Genomic DNA, 21,089 nt, shown 5'->3' on the forward strand with positions numbered 1-21,089 from the left:
TATTAGTCCTTAAGTGTCTAAATCCATACGGTACTTCATCGATAGTTTTTCAGACATTTATCAAGATTTCCCAACAATTAAACTTTTTTTTGTTTTGAAAAGATCTGCAGTGCTTCCCATATTGAGGAAATCATATAGAAATGTCCCATTTAAATGCGCCTTGTAAATGGATCGTAATTTGCTCATTGCAGATCGAGTAAAGTAATTTCGAAACTTAGTTGCTTAAGAAACTATAGAAAGAATAACGAAACTTCTTGATATTTTAAAAATGCCTACCGATTCACAATAATACTCTTCAAGGAAGTTTTTCATTGTACATTACTACACATTACAAGTAGTTATGTAAACAATTAGTAAGAACTAGTAAGAGCGTGCTAAGTTCGGCCGGGCCGAATCTCATATACCCTCCACCATGGATAGCATTTGTTGAGTTCTATGCGCGGTAACTCTTTTTAGGCAAACAAAGAATATTGAAAAAGAACTGTTATGCTATTGAATCTATATCAAGTTATAGTCCGATTTGGATCATAAATGAATGCTGAACATTGTAAAAGTCATTGTGTAAAATTTCAGTTCATTCGGATAAGAATTGCGCCTTGTAAGGGCTCAAGAAGCAAAATCGGGAGGGATCATATGGGAGCTGTATCAAGCTATTGATCGATTCAGACCACATTAGACACGTTTGTTGAAGGTCATGAGAGAAGCCGTTGTACAAAATTTCTATACCAGATTATGAACCGATTTGAATCAAACTTAACACAGTTGTTGAAAGTGATACCAAAACAATACGAGGCTCAAGAAGTCAAGACCCAAAATCCTTTTTTAAAGCAGCTATATGAAAACATGGACCGATTTGGCCCATACAATCCCAACCGACCTACACTGATAGAAAGTATTTGTGCAAAATTTTAAGCGGCTAGCATTACTCCTTCGAAAGTTAGCGTGCTTTCGACAGACAGACGGACGGACATGGCAAGATCGAGCTAAAATGACATGACGATCAATAATATATATACTTTATGGGGTCTCAGACGCATATTTCGAGGTGTTACAAACAGAATGACGAAATTAGAACACCCCCATCCTATGGTGGAGGTTGTAGAAATAATAGTGCGTATTAAATTTGTAACGGCCGTTAAAAAGTCGGCTCACTTTAAATTTTGATGAAAACTAATTTGATAAGCTTTAAAACGACTCTCGCTGGCTCCCTCTTACACTCGCCCTTATATTTCATTAAACCTTGCCAGAAAATGAACACCATATTTATTGCATATTATTTTGCAACTTTGTAAACGAGAAGGTAAGCAGCCGCTTACAGTAATGCTTCAAATTAAGCGCTCAATAGTGCAATAAAAAAATATTCCCAACTAGTATTTTTTAAGGAAAGAAAGACCACCGTAGCGCTGGTGTTAGCATGTCCTCCAATGAATCTAACGCCTGGGTTCAAATTCTGGAGACAACATAAGAAAAAATTTCCAGCGGTGGTTATCCCCTCCTACACTCATAGAAAAAAGATTGCAGAAAATAGCAAACACTGTCTGCTGAATATTAGTAGTTAATTTTGCTGCTATAGTAGCAGCAGTTCTGCTATTAAAGCAGTAGTACTGCAATTTATGAAGAGGATGTTAGAAGAACAAATGGAACTCATATGTAAATGTGTGATTCAGTAAATGTTTATAATCACCACTGAATGTATACTTTCCATAACCTTTCTTGTTTAAATATAGACACAAAAGGCCATGCCAGTCATGTGGACATTAGTAGAGCAATAATAAAAAATGCGAGCTGGCTCAGCCACATTTCGAAATATATACCAATGGATTGATCAGATAGCTCCTCTACAGTAATATTCCAGAAATTTAAATCATCAATTCCAACAAAATTTCTAAAAAATTCTAAAAATGCCTAAAGTAATCAAAACAAGCTACCGGCAACCATAAAAAGTAGCATACACATTTTTTTCAGCAGACTTGTGTGATTAGAACAGCAGATTTTTATACCCACCACCGAAGGATGGGTGAATATTCATTTTGTCATTCCGTTTGCAACACATCGAAATATCCATTTTCGACCCTATAAAGTACATATATTATTGATCAGCGTAAAAATCTAAGACGATCTAGACATGTCCGTCCGTCTGTCTGTTGAAATCACGCTGGATATAGCTGCCATATAGACCGATCCTCCGATTAAGAATCTTAGGCTCATAAAAGCCACATTTATTATCCGATTTTGCTGAAATTTGGGACAGTGAATTGTGTTAAGCCCTTCGGCATCCTTTGTTAATTTGGCCTGGATCGGTTTAGATTTGGTTATAGCTGTCATATAGACCGATCCTCCGATTTAGGCGGCCATATAGACCGATCTCTCGGTTTAAGATTTTAGGGCCATAAAAAGAACATTTTTCGTCCGATGTCGCCGAAATTTGGGACAGTGAGTTGTGTTAGGCCCTTCGACATCCTTCTCCAATTTCACTCAGATCGGCTCAGATTTGGACATAGCTGCCATATAGACCGATCACTCGATTTAATGTTTTGGGCCCTTAAAAGCGTATTTATTGTTTGATGTTGCCGAAATTTGGGAAAGAGAGTTAAGTTAAGCCCCTCCACATATTTCTGCAAATTGGTCTATATTGATCAAGATTTGCATATAGCTGTCATGTAGACCGATATCTCGATTTAAAGTCTTGACCGCAAAAAAGGTGCATTTATAATCCGATTTCACTGAAATTTGACACAGTGACGTATGTTAGGCTTTTCGACATAAAAGTTGTATATGGTTCAGATCGGTTTGTTTTTAGATATAGCTACTAAAAATACCAATATTTTAGTATACACAATTGAACAATGACTTGTACCTATTAATATTTGGTCCAAATCGGAACTTATTTCGATATGCTATGGGACATATGGTGTGCAATATTTCCCGGATTTTGATGAAAGGTGGTTTACATATATACACGAGGCGTTGGATATCCAAAGTTCGACCCGGCCGAACGTAAGGTCTTTTAACTTGTTTTTGTTGAAATAGCAGTAGGAAATGTTTGCTTATACAGCAAACTTACCTATTTCTTTACAAAACCAGGAAGGAAAGGCAAAAGTCGAGCGTTGCCGACTTTATAATACCCTACACCTACCCTATAGGTACAAAGTGGGAGCAATATCTAATTGTGAAAAAATGTTGATGTACCTCCCCGGATGTTTTCAGATGGATTATTAAACAATCCGTATCACATTTCGAGCAAAAATGTTCAAACTGTAATAACTACGGTTGACAAATTATTGCAAATTACCCAAAATCTGACGAACATATATATGGGAGCTAAATCTAGTTCTGAACCAATTTCGAGCAAACTTTCTAGATAATGTGGTAGTCGTCTAGAAAAGCGTTGTGCAAAATTTTGGCAAGATTGGTGAAAAAATGCGCTTGCAGTGGCTCTTGAATGACAGCTATATCTAAAACTGATCCGATTTTTATGAAATTCACCAGTAATGTCAAAATTTATAATTGCGAGAGAATTGGATAACAAATAAGCACTTTGTTGCAATATTTCTCAAAATCGGACGAACATATATATGGGAGCTATGCCTAAATCTGAACCGATTTCTAGCAATCTTCTCAGATACCGTGGCAATCTTCGGGGAAAGCGTTGTGCAAAATTTTGCCAAGATGGGTCAATAAATGCGCTTGCTGTGACTCTAGAAGTTAAAATCGGGCGATATATATATATGACAGCTATATCTAAAGCGGAACCGATTTCTATGAAATTCACCAGAAGTGTCAAGAGTCATAAGAAAATTCTTCTTGCCAAATTTCAAGAGTATCGGTTTACAAATGACTATTTTATTACATTATGACTGCAAATCGGACAAACATACAGCTACATCCAAAACTGAACCGATTTTTCCCAACTTCAATAGGCTTTGTTTCTAGGCCGAAAAACATGACTGTACCAAATTTAAGAAGATCGGATGAAAATTGCGACGTGTACTTTGTCGCAATTTTCATCTGTACCAAATTTAACATGGACAGACGGACAGACGGACATAGCTAAATCGAATCAGAAAGTAATTCGAATCAGAAAGTGATTCCGTGTACTTATCAATGGGTCTATTTCTCTTCCTTCTGGGTGTTATAAACAAATGCACTAAGTTATAATACCCTGTATCACAGTAGTGGTGTAGGGTGTAAATACAATGAAATTATCCTTGAAAGGACAAGCGCTTTGAGCGACGTGTAAAATAAGTAAAAGGAAACATTTCTTAAGAAAATTCTGTGAAGATCGTATCACAATTGGGATCAATAGTTGAATCAGTACACTGTTCAAAGTCCATAGGTGCATTGAAAACTGATGCACATAGTAATTATACCATAGTTATAATACCATGCACCTTAGCAGTGGCGTACACTCATAGAAATAAGTCTGCTAATAATAGTAAACACTGCGTGCTGTCAGTTAGTAGTTAATTTTAATGGTATAACAGTAGCTGTAGTAGCTTTAAATGTGCAATTTCAGAAAAGTCTGAAAATAGCTGAAGGAGACTAAACTAAAGTAAATTGAAGAGAAGATTTAAGTTTTGAAAAGAAAAGGATGTCTCAACGCAACCAAAAATGTAACAGGCAAACATAAATAAGAGCATAACGTTTACAGCAAATGCAAATTTTGCCCATGAACATTCCACTAAGGAACAGGGGCAAACTTCTCACATATCAATGGGTGCAGTCCGATTCAAGATTAAGCTCAATGATAAGGAGCCTCCTTTTTATAGCCGAGTCCGGACGGCGTGCCGCAGTGCGACACCTCTTTGAAGAGACGTTTTACATGCCATAGTACCTCACAAATTTTTATCTGAAATCTTATCTAAATTTTACACATAGAAGTTGTTTATCAGCTGTGATAGATATGACCCAAGTCGGTCTTAAACCTGATGTATCTCCCATATAAACCGTTCACCCGATTTTACTTCTAGAACCTCTAGAAGCCGCCACTGCTATCCGATTTGGCTGAATTTTGCACGTAGTGTTCTGTTACGACTTCCGTGCTTAACACGCCCTAAATCGGTCACTAACCTGATACAGCTCCCATATAAACCCATCTACCAATCTGAGATCTTGTGCACCTGGAAGCCGCAATTGTTGACTATATTGGCGCGAAATTTTGGCATTTTTCACGTAATGTTCTCATGTTGAGAGTAATCAACATCTATGGTGAGTACACTATAAATCGGTCTATATCCTGATATGAATCCCATATAAGCTAATCACCCGATTAGTCTTCTACGACCATAAGAAGCTCAATTTTCAGCTGTTTTGGAAGAAATGCTATACATACGTTACTGCGAATTCGATGACGTTGCTGATTCCAACCTTATATTATGCGGGTTTATGTGCGATGACTGAGCGCATCCGTGTGTATGTAGAACACGTAATTGCGAGCTTACCGATATTCGGCTTCGGATTAAAGAAATACTCGATCTGAATTCATAACTGTGGTTTCAAGGTATATTTTTATACCCTCCACCATAGGATGGGGGTATAGTAATTTCATCATTTCGTTTGTAACACCACGAAATATTCGTCTAAGATCACATAAAGTATATAAACTCTTGATCGTCATGACATTTAAGTTGATCTAGCCATGTCCTTCCGTAGGTCTATCCGTATGGCGTATGGCGCGCTAACATTCGAAGGAGTAAAGCTAGGCGCTTGATATTTTGAAAAAATACTTCCCAATTGACCTACACTAAGTCAATTGGGATTGTAAACGGGCTATTTCGGTCCATGTTTTGATATAGCTACCATAGGAGGCCACCGTAGCGTCTGTTCGACTATGACGCTGAAAGCCAGGGTTCAAATCCTGGCGAGACCAACAGAAAAAAAATGTTCCCGCCTAATGCTGCCAGGATTTGTGAGGTACTATGCCATGTAAAACTTCTATTCAAAGAGGTGTCGCACGGGGCTATAAGAAGGAGGCCCCTTATCATTCAGCTTAGAATTTGAATCGGACTGCACTCATGGATTTGTGAGAAGTATGCCCCTGTTCCTTAGTGGTATGTTCATGGGCAAAATTTGCAGTTTACCATATAAACCGGTCTTGGATCTTGACTTCTTGAGCCACTAGAGGGCGCAATTCTTATCCGATTTGGCTGAAATTTAGCACATTTCAAATTGTTATGACATCCAATAACTGTGCCAAGTATGGCTTAAATCAGTCCATAACCTGATATAGCTGCCTTATAAACCGATCTTGGATCTTGACTTCTTGAGCTTCTAGAGAGCGCAATTCTTATCCGATTTGGCTGAAATTTTGCACATATCGTTTTGATATGACTTCCAACAACTGTAAGTCGACATCATAATATAGCCGCCATATATACTGATCTTCCGATTAGAATACTTAAGCCTCTAGGTGGCGCTTTTCTTATCTTATTTCGCTGAAACTTTGCATATGCCGTTTGGGTATGACTTCCAACAACTGATATAGCTGCCATATAAACCGATCTCTCAATTTGACTTTCTGAGCCTCTTAAAAGCCGGTTTCTGAGATTCGGCCCTGCTTTGCACGCTTTCACTTGCTTTTATTAAGAGTTTTCGTTAAGTGATGGAAATGGACTTTGTTTTATTAAATTGTTCTTTCAAGGCCTTAGGGTTATATATCCATTGAACTCCACCACTGGGCATATAAGTCCAAGTGAAACACATACATAGACGCCAACCTACAATAGTAAACCAGAGTAACACTTGCACATATTTCATAAACGAGTTATACTCTCAAGGCATGAAGGCTCCTTCCATGCTGCATGGTGGGTGTAGTGGCACATGACTGCATGCTGTCATGTTTATGAGTAAATGTAACCGACCACATACGCTCTAAAAAGAAAAAAAATTAATTTATATTTTTTTTTACACAAAAAAAGTGGTGAAAAAACTGCATTAAATTGCGGAACGTGCTTGATGATGACGACGTGTCTGCACCCATTTTAGTTACCACTATTTCTATGTTTATGTATGTGTGTTTTTTCGCTTCGTTATGGTGTTTATATGACTTCCTGCTGCTGTATGTTTACTGTATTTTCACTTTATCTTGACAATGCTAGATCTAACCAAACCATAAAATCGAAAAATCCTTTTGACGCTTAGTTGTACCTACGGCAGTGCAATTAAAAATCGTAAGATATTTAAAGAGTAAATTCTTGTTGCATTTGAAATTTCCAAAAATTTTTAACGACATCCCATCATAGACCTATATTGGGCTTCTTAATAGGGGCTTTCAAATTATTGCATAATGATAAGGGACCATTACACAAAATGCCAATAAATGGGCCAAATCGGTTCATGTTTTGATATAGCTGCCATATAAACCGATCTTGGGTCTTGACTTCTTGGGCCTATAGTGGGCGCAATTCTCGTCCGAATTGACTGAAATTTTGAACATGGTGTTTTGGCATCACTTTCAACAACTGTGTGACTGTATAATTCAAATTGGTTCATAATCTGGTAAAGCTGTCATATAAACCGATCTTGGATCTTGACTTCTTAAGCCTCTAGAGGGCGCAATTCTCATCCGTTGTGGCTGAAATTTAGCATGAGGTGTTTTGTTATTACTTCCAATAACTTTGGTAAGTATCGTGCAAATCAGTATTTATCCTGATATAGCTGCCATATAAACCGTTCTGTGATCTTGACTTCTTGAGCCTCTAGAGGACGCAATTCTCATCCGATTTGGCTGAAATTTTGTACAACGGCTTCTTCCATGACCTTCAACATACGTGTCTAATATGGTCTGAGTCAATCAATAGCTTGATACAACTCCCATATAGACCTATCTCCCGATTTTGTTTCTTGAGCACTTACAAGGCGCAATTCTTGTCCGAATGAACTGAAATATTACACAATGACTTCTACAATGTTCAGCTTTCATTTATGGTCCGAATCGGACTATAACTTGATATAGCTCCAATAGCATAACAGTTCTTATTCAATATTCTTTGTTTGCCTAAAAAGAGATGCCGCGCATAGAACTCGACAAATGCGATCCATGGTGGAGGGTATATAAGATTCGGCCCGGCCGAACTTAGCAAGCTCTTACTTGTTACTTCTAGAGCCATTGCTAGCGCATTTATCAACCGATCTACGATTACCACAAAATATACAGATGTTGGTTGAAATCGGTTCGGAGTTGGATATATTTCGTAGGATTTTGACTAATACTGCAATATATTTTGGTCATTTGTCAGCCGATCCTTACTGTTGCGTTTTTTAGAAATCGATTGAAATTTAGTCATAGCAGCCCCCTATATATGTATCGCCCGATTTTTACTTCTGAAGGAGCCTTAAGCCATTTATTAACCGATCATCTCAAAATTTTGCACAATACTCCTAAAATATGTACAGATTTCGGTCAAAATTCTATAATTCAAATATCTGCGGCTAAGCCTGCATATCATCCAATGTGAGTAAGGGTATCTACTTGTTTTATTGTTTTTTTTTTTAAATTTCCAGAAATTAAACTAAAAAAACGAAAACTAAATAGAAAAAATATAATGGCACTGCTGGTTCTTCTAACACGTGCTTATAGTTTATTGTTGCTGTTGCTTCTATTAAATAAATTAGTACATCGCTATACAGACCCGCTAGAGAAGGATGTGAAACAGGAAAAACTAATTGTTCGCATGTTGTAGTGTGAGGAGGAAATTAAAACATTATTAAAAGTTATAATGAGCGTATTTGTGTTTTTTCTGAGAAAAAAAAAAACACACAAACACTTATATTGTTATTATTTTAAACATATTTGTTAATAAGGCTGAAGCATAAAATGCTTATTCATTTGATTTGATTAAATTACGTATAAATAACGGGGTTTTTAGTAAATAAATTTCGTTTAATATGGGTTTTTTGTTTCTCTCTTGTTTATGCTGGGGTCGCTTGTTTCTATTTTCATTATCAATTAAAGCTAATGATTTATTTAATTGCAGTGTCATCGTACCAAATGGTAAAATAGCATAAAAATTTTTTGCTGGATGCATATGTGGATGGTATATATGGATGAACAAGTTACTTATACTAAGGGTTGGGAAGAGTTGACCAAATGATAACATATGCCACAGTAGGAATCTAAAGTAAAACCAGTAAGGAAAGGCAAAAGTCGGGTGAAGCCGACCATATAATACCCTACACCTACCCCTCAATTATAAATTCCGGAAATATATAAGTATATATGTATATGAGAGCTATATCTAAATCTGAACCGACTTTAAAACCGATCGTTTGAAAATTGTTGTTACTACGGCCATATAAGTGCAAGTCCAGCGATAAATATGTATAGTTTTGATTAAATCTAGCAGATATGTTAAAATCAGTAATAAAACAGCCCGTCCCAAGTTTTATGCAGATCGGTTGAAAATTGTAGCTACTCCGGCCATTTAAGTGCAAATCGGGCGATACATATATATGGGAGCTATATCTAAATCTTAACCGATTTTGATGAAATTTTGCAGATATGTTAAAATCAGTAACGAGACAATCCGTGCCAAATTGTGCAAATCGGTTGAAAATTGTCTTTACTACGACTATTTAAGTGCAAATTGGGCGATACATATATATGGGAGCTATATCTAAATCTAAACCGATTTTTATAAAAATCAATAGCCTTCGTCCTTGGGCCAAAAGAGTGATATGTGCAAAATTTCGTGATAATTGGTCGTAGTTGGAAGTCGTAACAGACCGTCGCATGCAAAATTTTGGCAGATCTGTTAATATGGCAGCTATACCAGGTTATTTACTGATTTAAGCCTCACTTGGCACAGTTATTGAAAATCACAACACAATACTATGTGCAAAAATTTTACTACATCGTACAAAAATTGGAGCTATACCAGGTTTTGACCGTACTGGAAGTCAAAACAGAACACTATCTGCAAAATTTTAGACAAATCGGACAAAAGTTGCGGCTTCAATGGGCTTAAGAAGCCAACTCGGTTTATATGGAACCTATAAGCAAATCTGAACCGATTGCAAATGGGTCATTGCAATCCCCAACGATCTACATACATAATAAATATCTGTGCTATTCTGCTTTAAATTTATACAAAACAAGTAAAAGCTAGCTAAGTTCGGCCGGGCCGAATCTTATATACCCTCCACCATGGATCGCATTTGTCGAGCTCTTGCCACAGTATCTCTTTTTAGGCAAACAAAGGATAAATGAAATGAATTGCTATGTTATTGGAACAATATCAAGTTATGGTTCATTTCGGACCATAATTGAACTGAATATTGGGGACCATAGTAGAAGTCATTGTGTAAAATTTCAGACAAATCGCGCAATTTAGGGGAGATCGGTTTGAGGGGAGCTGCATTAGGCTATAAACCGATTTATGTCATTTTCGACACATATGTAAAAGGTCATGAGAGAAACCGTCGTACAAAATTTCAGCTACATCGGATAATAATTGCGCTCTCTAGTGGCTCAAGAAGTCAAGACCCCAGATCGGTTTATATGACAGCTATATTAGGTTATGGAAAGATTTGAATTTTTCTTAGCACAGTTGTTGAAAGTCATAACAAAACACGTCATGCTAAATTTCACCCAAATCGGATAATAATTGCATCCTCTAGAGGCTCAAGAAGTCAAGACCCCAAATCGGTTTATATGGCCGCTATATCAAGTTATCGACCGATTTGAACCATTCTTAATACAGTTGTTGGAAGTCAACAAGGCTCACGGTGTCAAGCCCTTAGATCGGTTTATATGGCAGCTATATCAGGTTTTGGATCGTTTTGAATTATTCTTAGCACATTTGTTGAAAGTCTTAATAAAACACCTCATGCAAAATTTCAGCCAAATCGGATAATAGTTGCGTCCTCTAGTGGCTCAAGAAGTCAAGACCCCAGATCGGTTTATATGACAGCTATATCAGGTTATGGATCGATTTCAACCATACTCAGTACAGTTGTTGGAAGTCGTAATAAAACACCTCATGCAAAATTTCAGCCAAATCGGATAAGAATTGTGCCCTCTAGCGGCTCAAGAACTCAAGATCCCAGATCGGTTTATATGGCAGCTATATCAAATTGTGGACCCATATAGCCCATTTACAATCCCAACCGACCTGTTGGGTTGCCCAAAAAGTAATTGCGGATTTTTTAAAATAAAGTAAATGCATTTTTAATAAAACTTAGAATGAACTTTAATCAAATATACTTTTTTTACACTTTTTTCTAAAGCAAGCTAAACGTAACAGCTGATAACTCACAGAAGAAAGAATGCAATTACAGAGTCACAAGCTGTGAAAAAATTTGTCAACGCCGACTATATGAAAAATCCGCAATTACTTTCTGGGCAACCCAATACATTAATAAAAGGTATTTGTGCAAAATTTCAAGTGGCTAGCTTTACTGCTTCGAAAGTTAGCGTGCTTTCGACAGATAGACGGACGGTCAGACGGACGGCCGGGCATGGCTAGTTCGACTTAAAATGTCATGACGATCAAGAATATATATACTTTATGGGGTCTTAGACGAATATTTCGAGGAGTTACAAATAGAATGACGAAATTAGTATACCCCCATCCTAAAAATCAATTTGTGTTTGTTTGTTTGTGTGTTTCTTATAGACTCAGAAACGGCTGAACCGATTTACTTTAAATTTTCACAGATGGTGCATAATGATCCCGTGGTGATATCTCAAGAGGGGCGGACCTCCCCTTTACCCTAATTTTCAGAAACGTCAAATCTCAGAGATGGGTTGTGAGATTTATGCGAGTAGAATACGAATTTAATATCCAAATATGGGACCACGTTTCTGGGTGTCCAACCCTTCCCCAACAAAAACCCCCCAAACTGGACTTTTTTACTGACCATGGGATTATGGGGCTTAAATAAAAAGTATTTGAGTTTCGAATTAGAATCTTTTATCCAAATATGGCACCAAGTGTTTGGGGGCCGCCTCTCCCCAAAAACACCCCCCAAAGGGGACAAATTTACGACCATAGCAGCATGGGGCTTAAATGAAAGGTCTTTGGGAGTAAAGGATGAATCTGATCACAATATTCGGGAAAAGTGTCCACCCTCCACAACACCACCCAAATAGGACGAATTTGCTGACTATTGCAATATGAGGCGAAAATAAGAGGGTTTTTAGAGTATAACACGAATCCGATATATGTTTTCAAGACCAACTCACTAAGTTGCCGCCTATCCCACAAAACACCCCCCAAGCCGGTCATGTTTGCCGACTATGGAAATATGGAGCTCAAAGTAAAGGTATTTGGGAGTAGACCATGTATCTCACATTAGGGACCAACTGTCTAGGGGACGTCCCACCACCATAACAACCCCCAAATAGGACGTATTTGCTCACCAAGACAATTTGGTAATTATAGAGAGTGGAACTAAATATTTATAGTTTTTAGGGTCAATACCCTAAACCTGTAATATTTGCTGACTTTTGCAATAAGGAGTTTAAATGAGATTAGAAAACGAATTTGATATCCAATTTTGAGGGCAATGGCAATATGGGGTTCAAATAAATGATACATAGATTTTTGAGGATAGAGCTCGTTGCTGATATATTTTCCGGGCTTAGTGTTTGGGGACCAACCCAATCCCCAAAACACCCCTAAATCGGCCATATTTAACGACTATGTCAATGTGGAGCTTAAATGAAAGGTATTGGGCGATAGAGCAAGAATTGATACCCACTTTCGGGACCAATTTTATGGGGGTCTACCCTTTCCCTAAATACCCCACAAACAGCAATTTTTTACTGACCATCGCAATATGGTGTTCAAATAAAGGTATTTGGGAGTAGAATACGAATTTGATATCCAAATGTAAGACCAGGTATTTAGGGCACCACCCTTTCCCCAAAACACCCCCCAAAGGGTAACAATTTTTCGACCATGCCAATATATGGTATTTAAGATTAGAAAACGAATTTGATAACCGATTTTCGGCCATGTGTTTGGGGGACGCCTCATGGTGTAAACTCCCCTAAACCCATGGCAATATGGGGTTTAAAAAATGGTATTTGAGAGAAGTGCACGATGCTGATATTTTTTCAGGGCCAAGTGTCTGGGGGAACACCTCACACCCGAAAACACCCCTAAATCAGATATCATGAAAATATCGGGGTGAAATAAAGTATTTTCAGAATGGAGTACACCTTACATCCAACTTAAATTCGTAGACCAATAAAGATCACATGGGATTCGGACACAGGCACTTATATTGTTAAATTATTAGTCAAGCGATACACTATTTTCGTAGCATGGTATTTCACTAAAAGCTTTTTAATTGTCGAAAATAAATATTACAAGGAAACTTTTGTTCCATATAAAGTAAAAGAAGGCGCAGCGGAGCGTCATGACATTTCAAGTCTATCTAGCCTTGTCCGTCCGTCCGTTTGCTGCTATATAAACCGATCTTGGATCTTGACTTCTTGAGCCACTAGAGGGCGCAACTCTTAACCGAATTGGCTGAAATTTTACGCTATGACTTCTTCCATAGTCATTCAATTACTTTAAGGTCCGAATCCATAACATAATCCGGCCCAGAACTTGATATAGCTCCAATCGCAAAGCAATTCTAATCCATTACCCTTTGCTTGCCTCGTAAAAAGGGATACCAGACAAAGAACTGGAAAAATGCGATCCTGGTTGAGGGTATCTAAAATTCGGCCCGGCTTAACTTAGCACACTTTTACTTGTTATTATGTACCATTAAATTAATGTAGTTCGACTATCGATCTTGAACTGTTGTTTATGTTCAAAAGGAAAAAAATAACAAAGTGCAACATTGTGGTTTATTGTTATTTAAAATATTGAAACAATTTTATCATTTGTCACTTTTTTCCACATTTTGTTTTTTTGTCCTACAATTGTTTATAATTAATTTATTTTATTTGACATAGAAAATCTGCATGGCTTCCTTAGTAAGTTAATAAATTGTTTACCTATATAAAAATGACATCATTTTTCTGATAGGCATAAAAAGAACAAACACTCAATTATTTGTGCAGTTTTTCTCTGGACATCGATAAATAAATAAGCCCAAAACATATTTAAAAAACCAACACTTTTGATTGGATTTTAATTAATGGCATTGAATATTGAAATGTTATTTCGAATTGTAGCTGGCAGAAAGGATTAGATGCAGTAGTTATACTGAAAATATAACGACGAATATGGCACTTCTACGAAAGTGAGTGATAAAAAAAAACAAATAAGAGCGTGCTAAGTTCGGCCGGGCCCAATCTTGTATATCCTCCACCGTGGATCGCATTTGTCGAGTTCTATGCGCGGTATCTTTTTTAAGGCAAACAAAGAATAATGAATATGGACGGAGGAGGAGGAGGAGCTATATCAAGTTACAGTCCGATTCGGGACTCAAGAATCAAAATCGGGAGATCAGTTTATGTGGGAGATGTGTCAAGCTTTAGATCGATTCAGACCATATTGCAGACGTATGTTGAAGGCCATGGGAGAATCCGTTGTACAAAATCTGCGCCATGTCGGATGAGAATTGCGCTCTCTAGAGGCTCAAGAACTCAAAATTCCAGATCGGTTTATATGGCAGCTATATCAGGGTATGGACCGATTTAGACCATACTTTGCATAAATGTTGGAAGTGATACCAAAACACCACGTGCAAAATTACATCCAAGTCGGATAGGAATTGCGCCTTCTAAAAGCTCAAGAAATCACGACCCATACTACGCACAGATGTTAGCAGTGATATCAAACACAAATCGGACTAGAATTGCGCCCTCTAGAGGCTCAAGAAGTCAAGACCCAAGATCGGTTTAGATGGCAGCTATATCAAAACATGGCCCGATTTGGCCCATTTAGAATCTCAACCGACCTACACTAAGTAAGTAAGTATTTGCGTAAAATTTCAAGCGGCTAGCTCTACTCCTTCAAAAAATAGCGTGCTTTCGACAGACAGACGGACGGACATGTCTAGATCGACTTAATATGACATGACGATAAAGAATATTTATACTTTATGGGGTCTCAGACGCATATTTTGAGGTGTTACAAACAGAATGACGAAATTAGTATAACCCCTTCCTATGGTGGAGGGTATAAAAATAAACTGATGAAAAAAAAAAAATAAACACCGGCCCCGACTATCAAATATCTCTCAACATAATAGCTGTTCGGTTCCAAATTCACTTGTTTTGGGTTCCATGCAGTAGGCAATTCCAAAGCAGACAAACTTTGATACAACATTACACATCCCTGAATAACTTGCATTTCTATACCCATCACCGAAGGATGGGGGTTTATTCATATTGTCATTCACATCGAAATATCCGATCCCACAAAGTATATATATTCTTGATCAGCGCAAAAAATCTAAGACGATCTAGCCATGTCTGTCCGTCTGTCTGTTGAAATCATGATACAGTCTTCAAAAATAGAGATATTGAGCTGAAATTTTGCACAGATTCTTTTTTTGTTTATAAGCACATGGGCTATATCGGACTATATCTTGATGTAGCCCCCATATAGACCGATCCGCCGATTTAGGGTCTTAGGCCCAGAAAAGCCATATTTATTATCCGATTATGCTGAAATTTTGGGACAGTGAGTTTTGTAAGGCTCTTGGACATCAGCCTTCAATTTGGCCCAGATCGGTTCATATTTGGATATAGCTGCCATATAGACCGATCTCTCGATTTAAGATTTTGAGACCATGAAAGGCACATTAATTGTCCGATTTCGCCGAAATTTTTGACAGTAAGTTGCGTTAGGCTCTCCGATATCCTTCTTCAGTTTGGCCCATATCGGTGTGGATTTGGATATAGCTGCCATATAGACCGATCTCTCGATTTAAAGTCTTGGCCCCATCAAGGCACACTTATAATCCCAATTCACTCAAATTTGATACAGTGACTTACATTAGGCTTTTCGACATCTGTGTCGTATATGGTTCAGATCGGTCTATATTTGGATATGGCTACCAAAAAGACCAATATTTTGTTCTGCAATATTGAACAATGAGTTGTATTTATTAAACCACTTAATATCTGTATCGAATTCGGTACAAATCGGGCAATATTTCGATAAGGCTACTATGGGGACATAAACTAAGCATTTTTCACCAGATTATGACGAAATGTGGTTCACACATATACCCGAGGTGATGGGTATCCGAAGTTTGGCCCGGAACTTAACGCCATTTTAGTTGATGGATATGACTCTTGTGACTCCAGTAAGCTAATTCTCCGAGATAAGGCTCAAAGGATAACGAATGGCAGATGGTCAGAAACTTGGATCTGTGACCGCTCCAAGATCATATTGATCAATCTAAACATGAACAGGACAACCGCTATGCTAACATGATTAGAATTCTTCGTATTTGTCATGATAGGATCGACTTAAGGTTGCAAGTAACAATTTCAGCTGAAGCTGTATGATGTCGATTAAGGGACAACTATAGAACATGTGGTGTGTACATGCCTTGTACTGGCGAGCAAAAAAAGACTTTAAGTTCTTGTTTCTTGTAAGAACTTTCTGAATTCGCATATGTGAACATGCACAAGTTTAAGACTGTTTAAAGCGATAACGCTGATTTAAATGTTGTAACCAGAAGACATCTCCATTATTTTGCTTTTGCGGTTTCACAGTCAGGGCAACAATTTGGAGAGACATTTTATTAGAAATGTCGTTGCGGAAAATTTTTTGGTTGATATCTCTTGTCCGCTTATTTCGCCAGAATAATCGTATTGTGGCTAGACTGCAAAAGATTTGGGTGATTTAGGGATGTCGGACAACAAGCGATTCTGAATCAGAACCGCAAGAGCTCCTGAGCTTGGCAAAATTCAGGCTTATCTTGATCTTCATCTCAAATATGAAAATAAACCTTAAGCGGTGTCTACTGGTTAGCCTGGGCAGCCATAAAAGGTAGTGAGCTAAAATGTGCCACGAGTTCACCTGATGAACGATAAAAGAGTGGGTTGTGGCGTCGGGTTAGTAGCCCATAGGCATCCGCAACACTTAAAGAAATAACTTAACATAAACGCGAACAAAACGATGGTGATCCCCTAAAATGTTTTATGGACCATGACTTGCGCATCTGCACCTGGAACGTCAAAACTCTTAATAGAGAGGGTGCAGTATATGTAGTGTGAGGTGAATTGGAGAAGTACAGAGCAGACATTACCACCATACCGGAAGTGTGATGGACCGGGAAAGGCTCCGCAACAATACTAAAGGTGACACAATTCATTATAGCTGACATGAAATAAGACATAACTATGGCCGTGATTTGTGGTTAGTCGAAGACTGGAACACCTTGTATGTAGGTTTACTCCGGTGGATGAGAGGCTAGCCACAATCCGCATAAAAGCCAAATTCTTCAACATCAGCCTTGTTTGTGCCCATGACCCGACACAAAACAAGGACGAACAAACCAAGGATATTTTCTACCAACGCCTAGAAAGAGATTATGACCGCCGTCCCGCCTATGATATTAAAATCGTTCTGGGAGGTTTTAACTCGAAAATAGGGAGGTTTTAACTCACACAGGAGCTTGACGAGGAACGCCACTTCCACATGAAAATGAGTCTACAACAACAACAAACCAAATAGATCATGTTGTGAAAGGTGGAAGTATTTAACCAACGTGTTCGATGTACGATTGATCCGAGGAGCGAACATCTTTTCGAATCATTACCTTGTTGCAGCAAAGATTCTCAACCGTCTAAGTGTTGCGACAAACTTACGATCTTACGCTGCACGGAAGTTAGACGCCGGAAGGCTGCTTAAAGGATAGGTGGCAACGCCATATTCCACTCGGCTGACCCAATTGCTTGAAGAAAGCACTCCCTGTCCCGATAGTATAGCAGCGCAATGTAAACCATTGCCCACTCCATGGTAAAAGCCGCAACACGGGTACCAAAATCGTCCCATAAGGAAGCCATGGTAAGACCAGGTGTATCAAAAAAACTACTGAAGCAAAGAATGCGGTATACAGGTCAACTTTACAGTCAGTCGGTCAAAGCACCAAACGAAGGAGAGAGGAGTAACGTGGAGAGTGGGCAATTTAAATGCGTGAGTGTGAGCGAGCGGGTATTCAGTATCGAAAATGAAGTCCGAAAAGAATTAAACATAAAACCGATTGTATTGAGAATATGAAATTAACACTCTTCACAGCCGAAGATTATGGCCATGAGTTCACAATAGAACCATTCCTTAACGATGGTATAGAATGTGTACCACCTAGTCAGATGGAAGTTCATGTTGCAGTAATCCGACTGAAAATCAATAAGGCAGTAGAAGCCGATCGAACACGTTGATAACTCGTATGTATTAGAAATATTGCATGACGTGTTTTGTTATGACTTCCAACAACTGTATTAAGAATGGTTCAAATCGGTTCATAACCTGATATAGCTGCCATATAAACCGATCTGGGGTCTTGACTTCTTCAACCACTAAGGACGCAATTATTATCCGATTTAGCTGAAATTTTGCATGATGTGTAAGAATAATACAAATCGGCCCATAACCTGATATAGCTGCCATATAAACCGATATGGGATCTTGACTTCTTGAACCACTAAGGGCGCAATTATTATCCGATTTAGCTGAAATTTAGCATGAGGTGTTTTGTTGTAACTTTCAACAACTATGCAAGAATAGTTCAAATTGGTCTATAACCTGATATAGCTGCCATATAAACCGATATGGGATCTTCACTTCTTGAGCCACTAGAGGGCGCAATTATTATCCGATTTAGCTGAAATTTTGTACAACGGCTTCTCTCATGACCTTTAACATACGTGTCGAATATGGCATGAATCGGTTTATAGCCTAATACAGCTCCCCTATAAACCGATTTCCCTATTTTCTTCAGCCCTAAAGTGAGCAATTCTTACTAGGCTTTGGCTGAAATTTTACACAATGATTTCTACTATGGTCTCCAATATTCAGTTCAATTATGGTCCGAAATGAACCGTAATTTGAACTAGCTCGACAAATACGATCGATGGTGGAGGGTATATAAGATTCGGCTCGGCCGAACTTAGTTCGCTTTTACTTTTTTTATATAAGATGGGGTCGCTCTACAGTACGAAAGTGCGGAGTTTTGAAATTTCATTTTATTATTGATGTACATTTCAAAATGTCAATATAGTTCGTATTTTATCTTAAAGAAGTGCATTGAAATTGTTATCTCACATTAAGTAGTAGCAAAGTACTTAACAAAGTACTTATAAAATTTCTTTGGAAAGAGGTGTTGCTCTGGGATATGCCCTTATAAAACTTTACCCTTATAAAAATTCTTTGGAAAAAGGTGTTGCTCTGGGATACGCTGGGTGTAGGAAACCCCTCATCTATGAGTTAAAACTTGAAATTTAAAATTCGTAAAATTTGCATCTAACCAAGATTTTTAAAAAATATTATTTTTTACTTGCCTGGAGTTTCCACCACTCCCTTAACATCTCTGTATAAAAAGCCAATTTATATAATTCTTTGATATACAGGGTGGCTGATGAATATTGCTACAATGATGAATATTGCTACATTTTTTTTTCGGTGTATGGAATACATTTTTCTTTTATTCATGTTAAATTAAATTATTAAATTAATTATTAAATTATTATTAATTAAATTAATTAATTAATTAATTAAATTAATTATTAAATTATTATTATTAAATAGAAAAAAAGTTATTACATTTTTTTTTGGTAGCGGCTTTCATCAGCCACCCTGTATAGAAAATGTACAATAAAACATAGCCAATAATTCAACCACAAAAATACTAAAATCCCTATTGCTTTTAAAATTTGATTGGATTGTAAAGTTCATCACATTTCCCTGAAACACCAGTATTGGTCATGTTGAATGTGTGCCTCTTTTTTGGTTTTTTTATTTTTCTAATTCAATTATGGCAAATATCAATTAAATATCAAATAAAGGCAAACGTTCAATTCAAACCAAAAACTTATGTGTTTGTCCAGCTGCACCACATTGGCCACACAATAGCACGACAAAAACAAAAAACAAGGTGACCGCAAAACACGTAACGCGGCTAGTGGTCTTTGAGGAGACACAACAACACATTTGAATTGACCATTGGCGTAATGTGAACTCAAATTCCAATTTAGACCCACACATATCTGTTAACTAAACACTCAGAGTGACACTGAGTATGGTCTTTCACAGGATTCACTAGTGGATATTGTTATCGGATCCTTTGTACATTTTATGTTCCCTTTTAATTATTTATTCATCCTTACTCACTGTTTGCTTTGTTTTTAAGCCCATAAACTTTGGCGCGTGTCTGTTCGTCAAAATCAAACTGATTGTGAGTTAGTTGGAATTATGGTACCAATCACTTGGTTAACATCACCAGCCTGAACGCCAAGAGTAAAAAAAGAAAAAATATGTACAACATTAATGTTGCCAGGGACAGATTGTATAACCTTCAGCAAAGGATATAAACAATTCACAGGGTAAGCTTAAGTTACGTTTTTCACATGATCATCCCATAAGGAAATGATAAATTTCCCAAGAGGAAATTTATTGCACATATCCAACAGCTGTTTTAAAGGCTAAACACACTTGGATGAGTTGATTTCTAAAGTTCATGGTATATAACATAGAAGCTGTAGAAATTATTCCCAAATGAGGTTCATATTTGGAAGCAGATCGTTATAAAGGGTGATTTTAAAGAGCTATAAGAAAATTTTTTAAAAACAAAAACACATAAAATTCAGAAAAATGCTTGAAATCTTTGAAGTGTTTGAAAATTATTTCATGCAATTAATGACCTAACTGCGCCTCAAATGATGCATCCGCTTAGTTAAATTTTGGCATACTCTTTCCAACATTTCGGCCGATATCTCACGAATAATTCCTTCAATGTTGTCTTCCAATGCGCCAGTCAAAGCGGACTTGTCTGTATAGACATGAACTTTAACATAGCCCCACAAAAAATGGTCTAAAGGCGTTAAATCGCCCGATCTAGGCGGCCAATTGACCGGTACCGAACATCAAATAAAATGTTCACCGAACTCGTCTCTCAACAAGTCCTTAGTTACGTGTGAGCTGTGTGTCATGTGGCAACTTCTTGTTGAA

General features: G+C 37.6%; 1 protein-coding gene across 1 annotated transcript in view; it reads right to left on the bottom strand.

The window, feature by feature from the left end:
• LOC106091627 (matrix metalloproteinase-2) overlaps positions 1-20,298 on the bottom strand; it is a 422,071-nt gene extending 401,773 nt beyond the window's left edge. Inside the window, exon 1 of the mRNA XM_059370227.1 lies at positions 20,253-20,298. The gene's annotated coding sequence lies outside the window, so the exon portion shown is untranslated. The remainder of the gene's footprint in view (positions 1-20,252) is intronic.
• Between the last annotated feature and the right edge of the window lie 791 nt (positions 20,299-21,089).

Source organism: Stomoxys calcitrans, chromosome 5 (assembly GCF_963082655.1).
Source record: "Stomoxys calcitrans chromosome 5, idStoCalc2.1, whole genome shotgun sequence".
Classification (NCBI taxonomy): domain Eukaryota; kingdom Metazoa; phylum Arthropoda; class Insecta; order Diptera; family Muscidae; genus Stomoxys; species Stomoxys calcitrans.